At 35.2% G+C, this 21,813-nt stretch overlaps 2 protein-coding genes across 5 annotated transcripts in view; one reads left to right on the top strand and one right to left on the bottom strand.

Annotated features, from left to right (window-relative positions):
• The window catches only part of LOC115562955 (enoyl-CoA delta isomerase 1, mitochondrial), a 103,661-nt gene that overhangs the window by 47,762 nt on the left and 34,086 nt on the right, over window positions 1-21,813 (bottom strand). The gene's annotated exons all lie outside the window — the stretch shown is intronic.
• Window positions 1-21,813, top strand: part of Oatp30B (Organic anion transporting polypeptide 30B) — a 29,382-nt gene that overhangs the window by 411 nt on the left and 7,158 nt on the right. The window contains exons 1-2 of one of the 4 annotated variants that reach the window (XM_089256780.1): window positions 74-290; window positions 3,974-4,200. The gene's annotated coding sequence lies outside the window, so the exon portion shown is untranslated. Of the gene's footprint in view, window positions 1-72; window positions 291-3,973; window positions 4,201-11,420; window positions 11,677-21,813 lie in introns of those variants that run through there. The other 3 variants (XM_030385190.2, XM_089256781.1, XM_089256782.1) reach the window with 3 other exon arrangements.

Raw genomic sequence — 21,813 nt, 5'->3', positions numbered from 1 at the left:
TGGTAAACTGCACGAATAACGGAATCCAATTTAGTTCAAAAATCACTAAGCAGACGCACACGCACACACATACACATACAATGATGCAACTGCAAGCCAAACAAAGTATTTACATATGGGCGAGTGTGAAACCATTGAGAAGGCAACCATAAAAGAGAGGTGCAAAATAATAACAAATGCAATGAGTGCAAGTGTTTTGCATAATGCACAATAAATGCAGCAAAATCAGCTGAAAATCCAACAGAAACACAAATATGAATATTGAATATGAAATTATATATCAATGCCAGGTGATTTTGTACTTTTAATCCACTTACCACTACAAGCTTGCAATTTGTGAATGTGTGAGTGCCACTACATCAACACAAACGCACTCCTATACATATATATAAACACTTAGAGACATGTCTCGTCTTTTCTTTCTCTTCTTGGCTTCTTCTTGTCTGTCCCGAAGCCCAGTTGCTGCCCAGTCATATGTTGTCCCCCGCACACCTACTCGCCCCCCTGCACAGCTTCGAGTTTTATTCCAAGACTTGTTTTGCCTGTACGTATGTAGGTTTGTGTGTTTGTGTGTGCAAGCGCAAATGCGTATATATATCTATATGTGTGTGTATGTATGCTTGCAGGCGCACTTGTTACAGATTCGATTCGAGTTTTCTCGCAGCTCTCCCACAACGCAAAGGTTTTCTTTGTTGTCGCTGGCGTTTGCCTGGTCATATATATATATTTCTTCAATAACGCTGTATACATGTTGGTATAGGGTGTCAAATTAGAACCATTCGCTCATCTGTGTTTGATAATCCATTTAGTTTTGCTGCTTCAAGTTTTTTTAGTCTCTGCCTCATTAATTTCACACCTCAGTTTTTTTTCTGGTTTTGTTGCAATAATTGAACACATTTTCTAATTAAATTTACAAAACACGTTTGCAATGTTTTTAAAAACGGTTGTTTGTATATAAAATTAATAATTTTAAATTACATATATTATGAAATCATCTGCTTTGGATTTATAACGGTTGTTAATTGAAAATTTGTATTTGTTTTAACAAATCGTAAAAATGGTGGAGCTGTACGGGCGACACCATAAAATTATATGGAGTCATTAGGCTTTAAATAAAACTGTTCTCTTTTTTTTCTTGAATGAAAACAACATAATTTTTAGTGTAGTTAATAAATATCAAAATTGCTGCAAATTTTAGAATGTATATTTCGATTGAAATTGAAAAGTATTCTCAATTGCTTGCCAATCGTTTAAATGTACTAGCATAGACTATAGGATCTCTTTTGGTTCTATATTTCTTTTAGCTAGAATAGATTGTTGCCAATTGATTTCTTTTTGCATACAATTTTATAAGTTTAGCTCACGCTAAGTAGTTCAACCTTGGCCACAAAACAATTTTACATAATTATGAGCTGCTGAAATGCAAAATATTTTATTCACATATGAACCGTATAATATATAAACCTGCAAATTTATATATGCATAAATATATGTACATATATACCTTCAAGTGCTAAAACTGCCTCATAATAGCGAACAATTCGCATTGTAAGATCATTTAGCTCATTTTAATGGACATTTATGAGAGTCTTGTGAAAAATGTGTTGTTTTTTTTAATGTATACATATACATATATTTAAATAGGTAAGCTTAGGGAACATAAACAGTTAGTAAATGCTAGCTTTTAGGTCAGCTTAATTATAGCTATAAAGATCACATTTAAATAAAATATTAAACGTGTGTTAATTATTTGATTCGTCCCTTTTCTGGAGGTTCATTAATTTGTATATGTAGTCTTTTTTTGATATAAATTTAAAAATATCTTTGATAAAGTAAATTTGTAAATTTAAATATTCATTAAGTATTAGGCAAATAGCTTTCATTTAAAGGAACAAACAATAAATAAATGTTTGATATTAGGAAAGCTCGCCTAATCTAAAAATTATTCCCTTTTTGTGACAAGGGGCCTCCACTTTCACTATTGACTTAAAAGAGAGTTAGACACTACAAATAAGTCCAAATATTTCATTTCTTTTATTTCTTTTATTTTTTTGTCACCTATGGAATTCCATTTTGAGACTGATGAAATTTCTATATGGGTGGAGTTTTTTGTATAGCCAAATTGGTTAAGGCTTTGCAAAAACAGATTTTCACTTTTTTTGAAACACAATAACAATATGATAAAATAAAAGTTATGGACACTGAGACTAATTTAGATTATATACATTTTATCTAAATATATTCATTTTTATATGACAGATTAAAATTCTGAATCTCTAATCATATACCTCATTCAGATCGTATATCTTATGTATAACTTATCTCTTATCAAATAATGTATAACGCTTATCTTGCATGTAGTATGTGAAGCGACACTTCCTAAAGTCCCATCAAAAACATATTATATTGCGACAAGTTTTTAAAGTAGTTCAAATCGTTTATGCCCACTTAATACTTGTTTTAGTTTCGTCTTACCTTTTTAGCCACATTCATTTGATTTTTAAGTGGTATGATTCAATATACAGACAAGCATACGAATATTACATATGTATTTACATTCCACTTTCGTTCCGCAACGAGTTCTTGAGTTTGGTCATGGCAAAAGTTATAGCGGGTTACTTGTTTGTTTTTCTGTTTTTTTTTTTTTTTTTTTCTTTATTTTCTGCCGTTTTGTTGAGCTAAGCCTGTTGACCAAGTCGTTCGACAAACTGCAATCAGATCAGGCGACAAAGAGAAAACTGGTTTTTTGACACTCAGCAAGTTGGTGCTACGAACAGAGAGACTTGTTCCCTAAGCAGTTCGGCTGAATCATCAGTTAGCATATGCTCGGCTTATATATGTACATGCTCGGCTATTAGATAAATTTATGAAATTAATGTCATGCGAAAGCGTGAGCAGAGTTTTAATAATATTCATAAGCGAATTTGTTTACACACATTTTGATTGTTTCATATCTAGCATATTTCTAGAAATATTCATTTCTAGAAATATTGATTAATTCAAAGAAAACAAAAAAAAAGTTTATATATTGCTTAAAGTAAAAACATTTAAAGTTGTGTTTATCTGCTTGAATTCAACCGAATCTGTTCGCTGATAAAGTAGGGTAAAACTTCATAGAAATACATATAATAAAACTGCATTCATATCAATAATTGAAAAAGTCTGTTATATGTGAAGGGTTTTACTTATGAGTTCATATGTTAAGTAAGCTCTATCAAACAGTCCAGCTTAATATAAATATGCATACATAATACTTACATTCACATATGTGTGCATGTAGATATGTCTGTGTATATGTGTTTATATTGAATTGTGGCCCAATATTCGTGCAGCTGTTCGCATTTTCATGCGGTTGGCTGCCTTTAAGATATCCCTCTCTCTCTCTCACTGTCTTGCCCTCAGTCTCGCACACACACACACACAGTCTTTTGCTGCTTTGCTTTTGCTGTTCCAGTTCTCCACGTGTGTTTGGCTAAGCTTGCAATTAGCCACTGTGGCGGCAACGGCGACGTCGCGACGCGTCGGCGTCGGCGGCGGCGGTGGCAGACCTGTTGGGTTCGCTAGTCAAATAAATAAGCAAAATAAAAGCGCAAAAAGCAACAACCAAAAGAAGAGGAAGAAGAAAAGAAGAAGTATTTTGCACGTAACTGAAATGCAAAAATCAACATAATCAACACAATTCGTAGATCTAACGGTGTTTGTGTATCTCATTGGTACCATTAAGAAAACTCAAACCGGTTCCGTTTCGTTTGGTCGGTTCATTCGCTCATTTGCTCGCTCGCTCCGTCATTCCGTCACTCGTTCGCTCGACTTGTTCATTGAACCGAGTCTCTCTCACTCAAAGAGCGTGTGTTTGTGCGCGCGAATCGCATTTGGCATGATCTAAACAATTCTTTTGATATATTCAAGAGTACAAATAATATATATAGCTTTTGAAGAAATGCAATAAATTTAAATCAACATTTCTTTTCAGAAAAATAAAGATAAACAAATCTAAATTTTTTGTATGCCAAAATAGCAAACATTTTTTGTTTACAAATTATAAATAAAGAAACGAAATAAAAAGAAATAACAAAATTAAAACAAAGAAAAGTTTAAGTGAAATTTTTGCTGCAGCTGCCAACGATCACAGAGATCAGGGATATTCAACTAAATATATTTTATATTGCCTAAAAGCATACGTAAAATATGGCATAAAAGGTGAGTGACAATGCACAATTATTTAGATTTTAGTATTACATGAGTTTTATGAATAAAATTAACTTCTAGATGTTTCTAGATACAGATGTAGAAAGGGTTAATAGACCTAAAGATTTATTTTAAAAATCTATGTGCGGAAATTGATATATAATATCTGTTTTAAGAGATATATGATATGAAAAAATAATCGCAAAAAACGTAATATTTTTTTTATAAAATTTATGGCCCTATTTGGGAGTTTAGTTTCTGCCTTTTTCTTGTAGCTAAATCTAAGTTAACTACAGCTAAGCCTGACTATGATTTGCCTTATGATTCGACACCCTTTTAATATTTTTCATTTCCGGACTCAAACCCGCTCACTTGCACCTGAAACCTTGTTTACCCACAAACAAAAATCACTTGTGCTACTTTAAACTATGTCATTTCTGTGCTATGCCCATGAAAGTTTTCGGTTAGCTTGTTATTTATTTGTTTACCTTATTTTATTGTTGTTTCCCTTTTAATGTCAACGGCGAATTTCGCAAGCTGCGTAAACTTTCGAGTGGAGGCATTTGGAAAATATTTCATGTCATTAGCATTTGAATAGCTCATTTTGGGGGGTATTACGTGATTTCGGTTCGATTCGAAAATCAAACTGCATCAAAGTGAGAAGCAAAAAGTCGTAACAAAAGCCAGTGTCAACCAAAATATCAATCATAAACAAAGTCGCAAGAGCAACTATTGCTGACAGCCCAAACTTGGGCCGACAATGATGTGACTGAACACGAAACAAACTCACAAATATTCACACACTCACACACATACATACATATATATATATATAGGAAAAACTTTACAAAGTAGCAGAATGTTTGCCTGCTGCCAGCAATCAAGGCATGTGAAAATGTGTGGAAAATCGATTAAAACAACGTAATGGAAAAACTTGAAGCTACCTAAAAACAACAACAACAACAACAACAGCAACAACATAAAGCATTTCTTTTTGTCCGCCCGCTGTCAGAACCTTCAATCAGAAAGGGCTCGACGTCTATTAGCTGCTTATACACTTTAGCTAATTCTTTCGTCGGCATTCGTCGAAATGTACGTAATGCCCATTTGCAGTGTAATTCTCAACATTATCCAGATATGATTGGGCTTTGGTTAATGTCATTTTTTTTGTGTGCTTTGCTTTCAACTCATTTTTTATGGCCTAGACGACGCGACGCACCTTTGTCTTTCTTTCCCTTTCGTTGAGGCCTAAAACTTTTGGCCCTGCATTACAATTAAGTTATATAAAATGAGTGTATGAGTGTGTGTGTGTGTGAAATATTGTTGTAATCATCGAATGAGTTTTTGCTATCGTCTAATTACTAGCAAAAGCGCACAATAAATTTATGTTTTTCGTGTAAATTGTGAAACATGCGCATTGGCCGCGCAGGAAATGTATTTATAATCTAAAAATGAAAATGAAAATGTTTTCCCCAACACCTTAATTATGAAAATAGTTACATCATGAATGTGCAGTGTGTAATTGCCCTGATTTTGGATGGATAATTTGGAAAAGTTCACATAAATACTATAATTACCATACGATGCAATCAGAGTGTTGCCTCAATCTAATTAGAAATGGAGGTGCACCACATTAAATGAAGGCGGTTTCAAATCGTTAATTGATACATTTGTTAGTATCTTTAATTGAATTGATAATTGCATTAATTTAAGCGATAGACCAAAAACCAAAAACTTGTTTTATTAGTTGATTGAAAATGTACTCCCTTTATTTACTTCCATTTACAATTCCTGATTTAATAAGAAAGTTTTCAACTATTTTAAATAAATCTACTCTGTTCATGTCATGGAGGCTCTCTCAAATCGTTAGCTTATTTACGCTGAAGTTGGCACGTTCATAGAACCAGACAGACATCTGAAAGAAACTGTCCTAAGGCACCTCTTAATCGTAATCAAAATATAAATACTTAAAGCCGTATAAAAAAGGCCTAAATCCTAGCTAAGCATATTTACTCCAGGCATGCTTTAACTATAAAAAACTTGACGAATTCCCAACCCAGCCTTATCATTGTTCATTAATTTAACGCTCTGCTTCACCACAAAAAGGTAAAACAACATAGATGCGAAGCACAAACAAAAGCGCAGAACTTCAGAGGAAGTAAACAAAAAATAAAGCACGAATACACTTAAAGTTTGCCTTTCATTGGTTAGGGCCATTTGATGTGTTCTGTATTTGGCCACGGCCTAGCTACAAATTTTCCATTTCAGTGGCCATTAAAAGCGCATAAAAATAACTAGACGAAGTGCTTAAAATTTAAGTTTACAAACTGCCCCGATTTAATATGTGTTTTCGGGCAGCTTTAATGAGATTTTAAAATGTAAGCAAAAGTAAATTGAATTTAAAAGACTTTAAGAGTACACAAATAGAACTCGGCTATATATTCAAATGAGATGTTTGGGCTTTAAAAATAAAAATTTAATAGAAATGAAAATGAAAATGGAAATGAAAAAGATTCATTTTCATATGTGGCGGGTTTTGCTTTTGTGTCTATTCTCAGGGCTGGGAGAAAGCAGCTGATGTTGACTAAAACTTGAATAAAATAAACCAAATAAAAAACACTTGACTATTAAATACCCTGTATTTTATTTGAAAGAATAAATATTGTTGGCAATGGCAAAAAATTAAGCTAAGAGGTTTTATTTATATATATGTATAAATATATATGGATTTCTGTATGAATTTGTCATATAAATATATGAAGTACGCATATAATTTTAGCTTACATTCATATTTTATGACTAAGCGCAAGTTTGAGAAGTCAAATCTGAATGGCGAGGTCTATATATACATGTATTGTTGTGTTATGCGTAAGTCGTTACGGCTTACGTACTTTCTGTGCATAACCAGGTATCTCTCTTTACTGAATGCTTGCTCATTATCTGGAATATTTTCAGCTGAGATGAAATTTGTGAATTATTGACTGCTTGTGGAAAGAGATGATTTAAGTTTATATATTATCAACAGAATGTAATTTTAGGCTTGCTAATTCTTTTGAGTTCTACATAATAGCACATTAAATATTTATATTCAATATTCACACTTAAATGTGATAAAATCTTTAAATGTATTCTTAAATCAAATTCAAAATATTTAAACAAATGCAAAAATTGATTCTATTTATAATTATAAGCAAATAAAAAATTTTAATTGAATTAACATTAAAATGTTAAGCAGGTCATATATGATATCTTTAATTTGCCCGTTTAGCCTCAGGTATTCTCAGGCAAAGCTAAGCTTAAAATTGATATACCCTACTCAGACTACGGGTAAAACAATGTTACACCTCATTCACATGGACAACAATAGCACGAAAAATAATAATAATAATAGTAATAATAATTTGACTTGTGTAAGTTCAACGAAACTACACAAAAACAATTTAACTACTGTGCGTATCTCAGTGTGTGTATTTGTACACGGCTACAGGCCATGTATCTGTATCTGTATCTGTATCTGTATCGTTGCACTTGTATCTCTCTCCACTGTGTCAGCCGACAGTTGAAACAGATTTAGGACGCAGCTATTCGCCTATTTATTTAATTTTTGTTATGGCACAACACATCGCGAATACACCGTGTGCCTAAGCGTGTGTGTGTGTGTGTGTGTGTCTGTGTGTGTTTGTGTGATTGCTGTTACTTTGTCGCATGTTTGAATTTCAAAATTTTTTTAGGTCATACTAATATATGTAGTTGTTGTTGCTGCAAAGTGCAACTCGTGCCGTGTTTATCTAAAATTAATTTGGGAAAATATGAACACGACTCTCTTCGAATCGTGTCGCACAATTAAAGCAAAATTTCTGTTTGCATTTATCCCAGGCCGGAAGTGGGCTGATAATGAATTCCAGATAAGCCATATGGGCAGGAGGTATTTTATTGTCAATAGCGCGAATTGCTGAATTCTCTGGAAATGAAAATTCCTAAAAAATACTCATAATTCCCATCAAATAATTTGCATATTTATTGGCATTCGCACATATCCAGAATTTTGAGTACTCACTTACTTGAATACAAATATAAAGAAATTCATACATGTAACTCAATTAGGGCTTTACAGCTAGACGATTTCATGCACTGATGTTTGAATAGAATTTCATTTGAATTGCAAATAACGTCGAGAGCTCTTCATTTACGCTTATTGAGCGCAATATTTGATTGACGCACGATAACGTAAAGCTCTTGCTTAATACTATAGACGCTACATAAGAGTGAACTAGCATAAAATGCTATTTTGTCATTCTTAATACATAGTCTGTAGTGCTCTAAGTATCTCCCAACTAGAGCACTAGTTCTCCTTGGCTTAGTTTCGGCGTGCGAAACTAAAGTTTGTATCAAATGCTTTTAACATTTTTGCGTACTTTAGCAGAGTTTCAAGCGAGAGAATTAAGAATTCTAATTGCAGATCCATTAAGAATTGACATTCGAATAACGAGTAATTCATGTTTAATGTGTCCACTTTTAAAGACCTAAAATTTATTTAATCTTTGTGTTGCCGAAACTTAATTCGAGTGTGTATTTTAATTAATGTTTTGATCAAGATTGAATAAAAAGAATAAACAAGCAAAAATAGTTAATATTATGGCAAGCTTGATGATCATATTCCATAAAATGTTAGACATAAACATGATGATGCTTGTTTCTCAAACGAAAAATTATAAATATAATAAAAATGCATACTAAAAACATAAAACGCACGCATATTTGCAACACATGTGAAACACAAGCTGAAAACATCTTCATTTTTAACCAAACATTTTTATTTGAGCTGTAAATTTTTTATAAATTTTAATTTACCCCACTAAATATAAGTTTGTATATTTATTTAAGACTCTAAAACTATTTAAATGCTATTATTGTGCATTTTACATCGGATCATTGACTGCAAACTGCGCGTAGGCATTTGCATCTTGTGTATCTTGTCTGTTCTGTATCTGTATCTGTATCTGTGTCTGTAGCTAATCCAATGAAGCACAAGTATTTTACTTCTCATGTGCAAACAAAGAATACGTAAATAGATCGTGTGGAGCAAGGCAACGCAGTAGCACTTGCCACAATATGCTTTCTGGGGCTGCTGAGGTCGACTTGCTCTATCTTTATAATCAGCTCACTATCTGAGTTGTTTTTTGTTTTGTGTGTTTGCTTTAGTAAATACAATGCACATAACGGCGAGCCCTCGTAAAGCAATAAGATCAGTGAGATGCAGTAGCGCACAGCAGCTGCCAGCCGGATACCCTGTTTTTTTGGATTATAGTGTGGCATAGTTGCTAGGCTAGGCGTACTTCGAGATGAGAGGAGACTAAAGACTGAGATTTTTCTATAAGAGAGAGGGATTGAATCAATCGAAATTTTGAGATCAAAAATTAATTTTTTTAGTTTTTAAAATTTTGAAATAATTTATGTTGCTGCAATTCACGATTTTATTTTGAATGTTTAATTAGATAAATTTTCCTATATTTCTAAATGTTTTTTTTTTTCCAGCATATCTCTTAGTCTAGCACACCGCTGCTCATGCACTTTTACCTGTTTTATTTGCTTTCGCAATCTTCCTACAACAACAAAGTTTCTTAGACACTCTTCGCCCATAAATTATTATTGAATATAACGTCGCTCATACGCTCATTCGTCGCAGGTTTCGTTGTTGTTTCTTTATTGTTTGTTGGATTTTTTTTTCATCTTAATGGTAAATTTATTTATAATCTCAATGCGGACCGTGGCGACGTGTTGTCAGCCTCCTACGACAAAATTTTGTCTGTTGCTGTGCCACGTTTTCTATGCGATTAATGTGTGTGTGTGTGAGTGTATTTAAGCTAAAAGTTATTTGAATGTATTGGCTGGCTCACACACACACAGAACACGTGCCTTAAGGCGCACACAAACGCAGATTTTTACAGTTTCAAAGTTGTCGTTGTTTCTCTTTTTAGCTGCTAATCTAATTATATACATACATATTGTATTATATTATATATTAAGCAATGCATATTTTATAAACAAACGAAAATGCTCACGTTTGTTTACCTCATAAAATAATTGACGCACATTTTGACAATGTTTGACCAGCTGAGGGCGGTAAAAGCGTGAAATTCACATAGCTTTAGATAACGAAAAGAAAAAAAAAAACCAACCTAAAGAAAAGGAATATAAAATTTGCTCTTGAAAATCAGAGAAGCTGCAAACAAGGCATTATAATTCACAACTTGTTTTTGTTGCCACAAATGGCGAGCTCAGCGCGTTTGTGACGTCAAACTGCAAGCGGCGCACAAAGAGGAAGACCTTGGTATCAATAGGCTACATTACGATTATTTCCATTCTTGATAGGGGGAAGCGAATGTGCGCACTGGCTTTATGACTCTGCCTTCTTATGAAGAAAGGTTTGTAGGCATATACACATACATATATGTACACATGCACATTGATTTACTTGCACTTTGACGTCACACTTCATGAGCCCTGTTTACCCCTGAGAATCGCCAATCTCAACTATTTACTTGACAAATGTGGTCGCAAATAATATTTGTTCTATTTGCATAGGTGCAGGGAATTGCGCCTGGGCAAATATTCCCAGAAGTATGCAATGAGAATACGTTTGCTACTCGCTTGGTTGTATTGGATAGATGATATAATGTTACTTTATCTACAAATTAGAATCTTCTATCTTTTTTTCTTAATATTATATCTTCTATATTCTAGCTGGTATATTGTGACAATTATCATCATATTATACATATATCTTCCACCTTATTTCTTCTACCACCGATTTATATCTTATATCTTCTATCTATACCCTTGCTAGAAATGTAATAGCTTTACTTTTATTATAGACTTCAGTAGCGCCCATAGTTGATTACATCTTGTTATACAATTCTATAGATTGGTAGCTTTCAAATTCATTAGAAATGCTTTACATATGCATACGTAGAACCGGCTTACGTGTAAAGCGCTTTTATAACCCTTTTTGAATAACAATAGAATCGAAAGTAAGTCTCATAAGAGACTAGAAACAAATCTTTGAATTTGACAGCTGAAATAAAACCCAAACCCAGAGCCAAAGCTAAAGCTAAAGTAGAACTAATTGCCATGCAAAATGTGAACCTTTATACATATGTATATCCCATACACACATACAATTTTTATATACTTAAGGTATATATAGATTGATCAGTAGATCGCTGATCACGTCCTTTGTGGTTTATTCCACAGTCTGACTATCAGAGCGCTGCTGATGCGCATCACGCACACAAATCCCGCTCGTCTGTCCGTCCGTCTGCTTCTGCTTCTTCTTCAGTCTTTAGCTCTGTGCGCGTACATTGAACCTGAGCGCCAGCTGAGTGGAAGTCTGCCTTGTGGCTGGCTGATGTAATTAAATAAGAACATGTGATAATCGGAGTCTGCTTAACAATAGGAATAACTAAGCTAACAAGTGCAGAGCATAGAGTATTGTGTTTAAATACACTGTACGAAAAGTGAGGAACGGTTGTATTGGTGTGATTATACGTATGTATTTATATTCGTTCCACGTCTAATCAAATTTTACAGATAATTCACGTAAGCAGCATTAGAAGTTTTAATTAGAGCATAAACTGAGATTAAACAATCAGTTATATAATTCTGAAACAATTTTAGCTGAGAGAGGAGAACATAAAGTTTTTATATTCCTTATCGGCATGAAAATCTGAGCTACTACAGCAGCGATTCCCTGTTTGGCTGTCTATTCGTTTCTTTGTCTCTTAAGAATCTCAACTGAAGACAGCAAATTTAGAATAGATTCTCATAAGGATTATTAGCTTAGAAATGTTTACCTGATCCCATTATTCCCATTCCCACTCAAAGTTGAAACTTCTGTCTAAGCGAGCATCAAGCAGTCAGTTAATTAAATCTGAAAACTTTTCACTTATATTTTATTCTATCCACATTCAGTATGAGATTGCTCTCAAGATTCGTTGAGTGTATGTGTGTGTGTGGGTTTAACTTTTGGCTAAAATGGTAAAGGTCATTATTGTGCGCAAAAAAAAAAAGAAAGAAAGAAACAAAAAAGTTTTCAAAGCCACTTTGATGCCCCAAATATAGAAACTTGTTTGAGTAGCCAACTCGTAGTGTCCAGCAGGTTGGCGCTTTCAAGTCAATTGAATGGGGCATGTGTCATGCCTGCCTCGAGTCTCTCGATTGTTTTGTTTCAATGAATTTCGTATTTTGTTTTTATTTTCTTCTCTGTGTAATTCACTTTTTCTCTGTGATGTTTAATCGTTCGTTCGCTTTACTCATTGTGGGGGCATTTTTAGAATCCTAATGGACACTTCGTACGGCCAGGGAATAAAATAAAACAGCTGCAGTGACAAAACGAATTTCGAATTTCGATGCATTGCTTGTTCCTTCCTAAAAAGTTGAAGCATTCGCTTCACATATACAAATGTATATGTCGGAACAGTATTAGTATCAGTCATCGTTTTGCGCAGCGAGTTTCGTTCGCACTCGAATCCTAGACGCAACTAACTTGTGTCTCTCAATTATTCTTTGTGCCTACTCCCGAACCTCACTCGGCGACAGCGACACAACGCTGTCGCCCCGCTAAAACGGTACTTCTTAAGCGACAACATGCAAATATTGGCTGATGCAATATGATGAAATCAATTCCTACAACTCAGCCGAAAACTACAACCACACTCATATAACCTCATTACACACCGACACTATAACCACACGCATAAGTACGAAGGCATATAGAAAAGGGAAAATATGCGAGCAGGTAGTAAGCACAATTACAGTGCGCGCCAACATATTAATACTACTTGCTTCGACATATATATATGCATACCATATAAAAGTTTGTTCGTACAGGAAGTGAATTTGCAAAACTTGTTTTATTTGCTTTTTATTTTGATTTTGATTCGCTGCTGATTCGCTTGCCTTTTGCATTAGTTGTGAAGCATCAAGAGATACAAACTACGGACTTTCACAAAACTTTAAGCCAGTCCGCATCATTGCTGTCAGATTCTCTTTTAGTTTGCCCATATACATACATATATTAGAGGTATAGCAGGTCTAAGCAAACTTAATTCCGAAGTTTGAACGAGACTTTGTTGCTGGCTCTGTAATATCTAAGTCAAGGCTGTCATCGAACTGGTTCAACCTGAAGTCAGCCAGAGGAATTTCGCTTTGATGCAGTGTTTAAAGACGTCCTTCGATAAGACATTCTCTGGAAGCATAGCTATTGCATGTCTTAATGTAATGTATTGATAAATTGCAGAGAAATCTTATATAGTAATATTTGTACATATATATACCTAGTTTTAGTCTTCCTGAAAAGGAGCAAAGGCCATTTGCTTGAGTCATAGTTTCAGTTCTATGCGATATACTTCCAGACAGCATAAACAACTACAATCGATATGTCTAGACAAAGCATCATAAAAACTTCATATTTTGAGTCACTAATTCGAAAAGCAAAGCGCCAACTCAAGCTGAAAATCGTGAAGTATGTATGGAAAGGATAGAAATTGGTCAACTAAGTTAACCATCGAAACTTCTGAGTCAAAGATTAACTAAAATTAAGCATTGTTTAAATGGAGCCATTTGTGTAGAACTAAGAGATGCCTGTACAAATTAAAATTAGCTCAAATACAATTAAGTCTTACGTACTTAAAAGAAAAACTGAGCCATTTATGATTCACTGGTTCTTAAAGACGGAACCAATAGAAGATGTTTGTTTGCTCTAATGAATAAATGGAGGCACAAATATCTCCAATTTACCTTATCTCCTAGGTAAATTGGGGATATTTGCATTTGTACTATTCTTTTTTTTGTGATTCACATAAAAGATGTTATTTTCTTTGAAATGCCAAGATTGTTTGTGTATCTTCTTGAAGATAAATTAGCTCGTTTCTGAGATATCGGCGAGCTGATAATGAGAGCAGGGCGGTGATAAATGATATTTGCTGTCACTCGATATGCCATTTGTTGCCAATTGATAAGAGCGGGACGGAACGGAACGGAACGGAACAGTGCTGATAATTATGCACACTGAGACAGCAGCTGCAGCCGTACTCGGCAAACAATGTATTTGAAAATAGTTTCTTTGTTAGAGACTGGCTCTTCTTCCACGCCCGTTGATTTATATAAATATTTGTAACACATTTGCGCAAATAGAGAGACCCTTGACTGCCGACAGTTGCCCAGAGCAGCGGCAGTGGAAGCAATTACGAAAATACATATATTGTATAAGCACGCTGATAAGAGTGCGGACATTTTGAGAACTAAACAATTAGAATTATGGCGTCGCATCGTGGCAACCAGATACACTAACTACATACCTATTCGAAGAGATATACCACTGTATATAGATCAATCTCTCCCTCTCGCTCTCTCTCTTCACTTTACGCTACTCTACTTATGTAATGTGCGGCATAACCTCGACCGTTTTTTACTTGACATTGATGACTTGATAATCTCCATCCAGGGAGGGCATGCACGCACTTTTGTTGCTTGCTTTGTTTTAACTTTTCCATGGCTAGAGCTTCGAGTAAACCCTAAACCGGAAAGTCCATTGTGTGGGCAAGCTTCATGATGCAGCTCGTATAATTACAATTATCGCTTACTCTGTACACAATTTGATGTTGGGCAATTTACAACGAACGGCTCGAGCTCTGCGCAAATACACAAAAAGTAACTTGAGCTCATACTCTAACATCAGTTCTCATTGAGTTTGTCAAAGGGTACGGCTCCTATAGAAGTGATCTAAGAATTGTATTCCTATGTGCGCATATTATTTATAGCTAGCTCATTTGAAACGAGGTGCTAAGTGTTTGCATTATAAAGTGTGAACAGGTTGTACAGCTATACCCTGTATTCGAATTGTCAGCTATAATTGTATTATCTCTGCCTGAAGAGGGGAACTAAAAGCCGAAGAGAACATAATTATTCTTAATAGGGTAGAGGTATGACAATGTGGAAAACTGTTTTAGCTATGAATAAATTGTAATATATGGATGTATATATATATATGTAATATTAATCCAAGAGTTAATGAAGCAAGGTTTACGATGGAGAGTTGGCTCTAGACGTAAACAAGACATGGGCTTTATATATGGGGTTGCCAATCAACTTTATTTATATTTTTAAAATAGTTAATAAATGTGATAAACATAAAATAATTAAAATATAATATTTTTTATATTTTTATTTTTTTTATTATTTATCTTATTATGTAAATATTTAAATTTATTTTTTAATTAATATACATATAAGCATGTACTATGTATTTTTGCATATTATTCAGCGATAAGAATATTGTCTATACAAGTATTAAATACGCATTCGAGAAATATATATTGAGAGAGAGAGAGAGAGAGAGATAAGGGTATTTGTTAGATTATAATGTTGCTTGACTTTCTGACCCACATTTATTTGCGTTATCAAGTGTCTAAAATACATGGAGTGTATTTTAATAAGATTAATAACAGATGCCCAAGTGCGTAAATGCCTAGCGGGAATTGTCGATATTGTTCCATTAGCGTTTTTCCCCATAAATCCAAATTGGGCATACAAAATGTTGAATTTCTCATTTCAGTTTTAATCAACAGCAATCAGCTCATAATTGTAATTTATAGGCACAATGTTGCAAAGCGGGCTTTATCGACTGTTTATCAATATATTTTCATACAAAAATATATATTTTTTATACTTTGTACACATGTATATTTAAATATATATATTGATGAAACTAAACCTACTCTTAACTCTTTTCTTCTGAGCTTTGTGAGCTGCAAAATTCTAGGAATGTAATAAATTTCTCATTTCTTTTATATTTCTTTTATATTATAGTACATTATTTATATACATTTATACATATATATATATATTATGGTATTAGGGCTAATCATATGCGTATTCCAAGCCTGATTAAAAACCTGTTTAAATATTTTCGTAGCTAAACACAATGAATATAATAATTTAGTTTCTCAAGCAAATGATTTGTTGCCAAATTTGTTGTCAGGCACCAATTAGGTTGAAGTAAATGCGGGCTTTACGTTGGGCTTTACTTTCGCTACTTTAAAGATACATACATATATAAATCTTTTTGTTGCTGTTTATTTAGACAACTGCAATCTCGAGTTTCGAAATGCTAAGAGCGCCTTCCCCCCCTCTATGCTCCCATTCGCTGCAATCGAGACAGTTGTGCATTTACTTGAAGTAAGTTTTGGAAGGCTTTCAGCTGCATTCCGTGCATTTGTGGTGCTGACTGCGCGGGGCTTCGCGTATTGTTGGCGTGCCTCACCACCCAAAAAACCCAACCACCCGAATGACTCGCGGAGCACAACGCCAACGGGCCATCGGGGCATTGTCAGTTAGATGGAGTGTATCGGATTACAGTTCGCTTGCTGGGGGAGTAACTAATCCTCTTAACCAGTTCCCAACATTTCTGTGTATCTCTCTCTGTGTGTGTGTGGGTATGTCTCTGCCTAATGCAATGCGCAGTACGCAATTTACAATTACAATTGTAAAATTTATGATTATTTTTAATTGTGCAAAAAGTCACATGTCACTTTCAATGTGCCACACAAGCACGAAGATCGTTCGTTGGCTCCGCTTCGCTTTTGTTTATTGTTGCTCAAGATCTTCGCTTCCCCTGCTCCCCCCTGCGCCTCTTCTGCTATCATCTGCTCACTGAGGGTGCATGCTAAGGTGGCACCTGACTCACTCGTTGCGAGTTGAACGAACGAACGGCCAATCGCCATTCGCCAGTTGCGATTTTGCTGCGAGGCTTCGCTGTTGATCTTGTTTGGCGAAATGCTTGCCTTTGTTCTAGAGCTGTGCTTGTGCTTGTTGCGAAAAGCATTGGCCTCGATTATTGGCAACGGTACAGTTAGCCAGCGCTCCGTTAATCATGAGCTGCAAACGATGAATGCTTATTTGGTCGTTATTTCTTTTGGCTTTTGCATATTGACATTAGGATTTACTCGAATAGGGCTTCGACTATAGAGCTGACGGGCAGCCGCTGGGTGTGTCTGCAAATGTATCTAGACAAGAGCTGTATTTGAATTTATATGAATGTGTTGAATCTGTATACTGTATCTGTGTCTATAAACTTCTACTTATATATCTAGTTTTATGTTTATGTTGTATCTGTATCTATAGTTGCATTTGTATCTTCATCTGTGTGACGTAGCTATACTTTACTTGAGGATGTTTATCTATGCTTTGCATCTAGAAACAATTGTATAAATTTGTATTTAGGCTGTATTTGAATCTATATAAATGTATTGAATCTGTATACTGTATCTGTATCTGTAAGCTTCTACTTGTATATCGAGTTTTATGTATCCATAGTTGCATTTGTATCTTCATCTTATCTATGACGTGTCTATACTTTACTTGAGGTTGTTTATCTATGCTTTGCATCTAGAAACAATTGTATAAACTTGTATCTACGTATCTATCATTACTCTACTTGACTTTGTGGATTTTGTATCTGTATCTATATATCTGAGATTCAATGTGCATCTGTTAAGCTAATATTATCAAATTTATCCATATCTGTTATCCGCATCTATATAATTCTATCCCTGGTATCTGGTGTATCTACAATTCAAAAAGTATCTTCTTACTGTATCTATATCTCGAACTGTATCTACAATATCTGTGGCCATTGGTAATTGCGGTACAGGTTTTGGCCAACATCGAAGGCCATGCGGTTCCACATTGGTTGACAGTGTGTCATGCCTAACTGGACTACATGTGTGTCATGTAAAAGTTATGCAAAAACAAATGGCCATCAACAGTGGAGCAAATCATGTTGAAAACTGAACGTAAAAATGGGCAACACACAACAACAACGAATTGACTCAACCGAACAGCAAAATGACTTGCACTTAATTAGCAGCTGACCTATCGCAATTTGAATATCTAATATTAGCGATTGCTAATTCACTCTCAGAGCAATTCCATTTGTACCGGCGGCAGCAGAGGAAAACAATTAATTCCCAATTTAAAATTGAATTTTAAGAGAATCTTTAACTACAGATTTAATTCGAATGGGTTTTTAATAGTAAATAATTTATCAATTATTATAATAACTGTTTGAGATTTGAATTTAGACAAGATTATAGATCAGTAGAACGACAGAGAAAGAGACAAAAACAATTTACCGCCAGGAAAAGAGAGAGAAAATATGAAGTTACACAAACTTAAACAAGGAAAGAGAAAGAACGACAGAGAAACAAAAGAAAATTGAGGATGGAAATCAACATATTAGTAACTAGCTTACAAAGAGCATTTTATACTGATAATGTTATTAAAGCTTCCTTAAATAAAACTAAAATATGTAAATTAACATAATGATAAATAGTCTTGTAACATTACAGAAGCTTAAACTAACCGCAAATATGTTGACTTCGCAAAAAGTTTCATTACAAATATCTGCGCATTTCCTCTTGTAAACCCAAGAGAGACGCGAAAAATACATTACAAAAGTTATGTAATTTCGACCATAATCGATGTCACGAAAAGCCCATCAGCTGATCGGCAGCAGCTGCTCATAGGGGACAGCTCCCAAGCCGCTTGTGGCCCCTGGGACACACTTAATGCTACATATTAACTTTAATTGCCAGAGAGTCAAGTGGATTCATAAGTTGACTTCATGTCGTTGCGACTTTTGTACTTTCACTACGCACAAAAAAAAAAAAAAAAAAAAAAAAAAAAAAAAAAAAAAAAAAAACAAATGTCAGGAGTGTCAGCTGCGTGTGTTAACAAAAACATATCTGGAGTATAATTACTTGCTCGGGCTATGTTCGTAGTATCGACACTATTTCACCTAACTAGATTGTGAAAATGTGCGCATTCAAGTTATAATATTTTAGAATGGAAAAAACCCAAAGAATTCTGTAGATTTTATAATAAACATAATTTTCTTGGCTCAGAACGAAATTAAATACAATCTTAAATTCTATAGTTATTCTATAATTTACTGATATATTATTGCAAATAGGTACAGTTAAATATCACACATAGTTATAAAAAATCCAGAAATAATGTTTCAGTCGGGAGTTATTCATTTCTTGGCATTTGATCTACTTTAAAGTATCTATCAATTCTAGCTTCTATACATTCTGATCTCCATTTCTTCGTGCTTGATCCACTCGGCTGCTGATCATTATCAAGAATATATTATATAAACTTTGTGGGGCTTTTTACGTCTATCCATTATGACTGTCTCATTCGCAGACACGATTGTTCCATTCATATTTACACACAGACTGAACAACTGTCACACTGATGTTATGATTACACTTCAAGTATAATCTCTAAGCAAATGCGATAACTAAATGCTTAATCCTTGCCTCTCTGGCGATAAGTGCTGTAACGAAAGCTTCAACAAAAGCGTTTTGTTATTTGCACTCTCTCTGTCTCCCTCTCTCTCTTTGTATCCCTCTATCCCTCTGTGGAAAAGAGATTTTCAATTATAATCCATCAATATTGATGCATTTAATTCATTTTGTGACTCCTCCATTTGGGACTCTCGAACTAGCGAAGCAAAAAAACCGAAAAATTGCATTGGCCTCTTGCCAAAAATGTAAAAGAAGCAAATGAAAAATGAACGAGAGGAATTTATAACATTTTGTCATTGGAGGATGCTCGCAGCTGCGAGAATCGAGATGCGAGCGAGACGGGCGAAAACATTTTTGCTGTGACACGAGAAATGGAAAACATGAAAGCAATAAGCTGAAGCATTTGTGGGTCAACACGAATAACCAACTGAATGAATATATACTAGAGGGCATATATATAGGTAGTGGAGGGGACTGTGAGGACTAGGGCGAGGTAGGGGCCGGGCACATGCACTAAGAGCGTCACATAATTGGTTAACTGGTTCAGTGGGCAGCGCCTGACAAAATGCAATCCGGCCGGAACATTAGCCGGGCATTTGCCCCAAAACAAATGGGTCAGATTGGAAGCCGTAAATTACGGTTAAGCACCGGAGCCGCACCGGAGCCGCACCGAGAGCCGAGCCAGAAGTTAGCCATCGGCAAATCTTCAATTAGCCATGCAATTTACATGCGCTGACCGCTGCGGGGATCGGAGCGACGCGACTGCGAACAGCAGGTGGAATGTTGGCCATTTGCTGATTTTCATATTTGCCAATCGATAGCGCTCCGCAATGACCAAAGACCGGCACACACACACACACACACACACACACACGTTGATTTATATATAAAGTTATATATGTATATAGTGTAAGTGTGGGCGTTGCTTGTGGGCGTGTTCAAGTGCTATTGCTGCTGCCGCTCTTTGCTGAGCCGCATATTAATGAAAGGGAAATCAGCAGCTGACGTCTGTCGTGTCGCGTCGGCTCTTGTTACTGCGTCTTTTGTTGCCAATTCATTCCCAGCCAGCGGCTCCCGGCTCATCCTCACACAGCCCTTCATAGAAACGAGTCCACACAGCCACAGCACATGGTCACATAACGTGTGTATTTTTAATCTGAAACGGCACCAGCCTCAGCCCCAGTCCCAGTCCCAGCCACAGCCTCAGCCTCGACACGAGCTGCCTTATATGTGCAGCTCAGTGGTTCAGTAGGTGGTGTGGTTGGTGTGCGATGTGCTTGGCACCACACTAAAGTGCTGACTGCCTGGCGTCTTCCGTAATTATTTCGCAGCCAGCCTCTGCAGCAGCTCATGGCCACTTGTCGAGTTGGCTGGCACAAAGATTTAAGGCACAATTAGTCGTGCAATAGAATCCAACACTTCAGGACACCCGGAAGTCAATTGTACAAGAAATGTGCGTATGCGCTCCCCCTCTGTCTTCCACTCTCTTCCTGCTTCTTCTTCTTCTATAGAAGTGCGATTATGCTCTTGACTCTTGGCAACAGAAAAATACTTCATTTGAGTCATGTGTTAAGTCCGCTCATAGTTCTGGCATATCAGATCCCATTCCCAGTCAGGCCAAGTGGGCGGGCGGTCGGAGGGGCGGTTTCATGTAAGTCTAAGTGCCACTGTCAATTGTCAGCTCATTTGTATTTCCAAACGCATCGCATTTCTATTTCTTTAATTACTTTTCTTTCGCATTACGTGCAATGTTTCAAGATAAAGGTAATGAAGTTCCTAATACGTCATTGAATAGAAACTCTCTGATAATATCATATTGCTAATACAATGGCAGCTTAAATGGATTAAAGTAAACTATCCCAATGTCATATCCTCCTCTGTATTGTACATCTAGACTAAAATTGTAATTATAATCAGTATTTGTCTGGTAATTTCGAGAATTTTTCTAGTATTCTTTGAATATGTTTAAGAGTCCAGAAATAAATAACGAATCTCTGATGTTATTAGATTGTGAATATAGAGTGGCAGATTAATGGGTTGTATTATATTATCTCTATGTCATAATCTATGGTTCATATCATCTAAATTATCACTCATTGCATTATTATATAAATAAAGCAATTGATTTGGTATGATATTTACTATGCAGTATTCTTTTGGTAAAGTCTAGTCAGTCAATAAATAACATCATAGAGTTCATATCAAACAGATTGCAGGTATTCTCTCTTTTTGGATTTTTATGGACTAAAGTATT

Source organism: Drosophila navojoa, chromosome 3 (genome assembly GCF_054131105.1).
Source record: "Drosophila navojoa isolate 15081-1374.11 chromosome 3, UAZ_NAV_1.0, whole genome shotgun sequence".
In the NCBI taxonomy this organism is placed as follows: domain Eukaryota; kingdom Metazoa; phylum Arthropoda; class Insecta; order Diptera; family Drosophilidae; genus Drosophila; species Drosophila navojoa.
The sequence above is the reverse complement of the archived record's forward strand: the minus strand, read 5'-3'. Positions and strand labels throughout refer to the sequence as shown.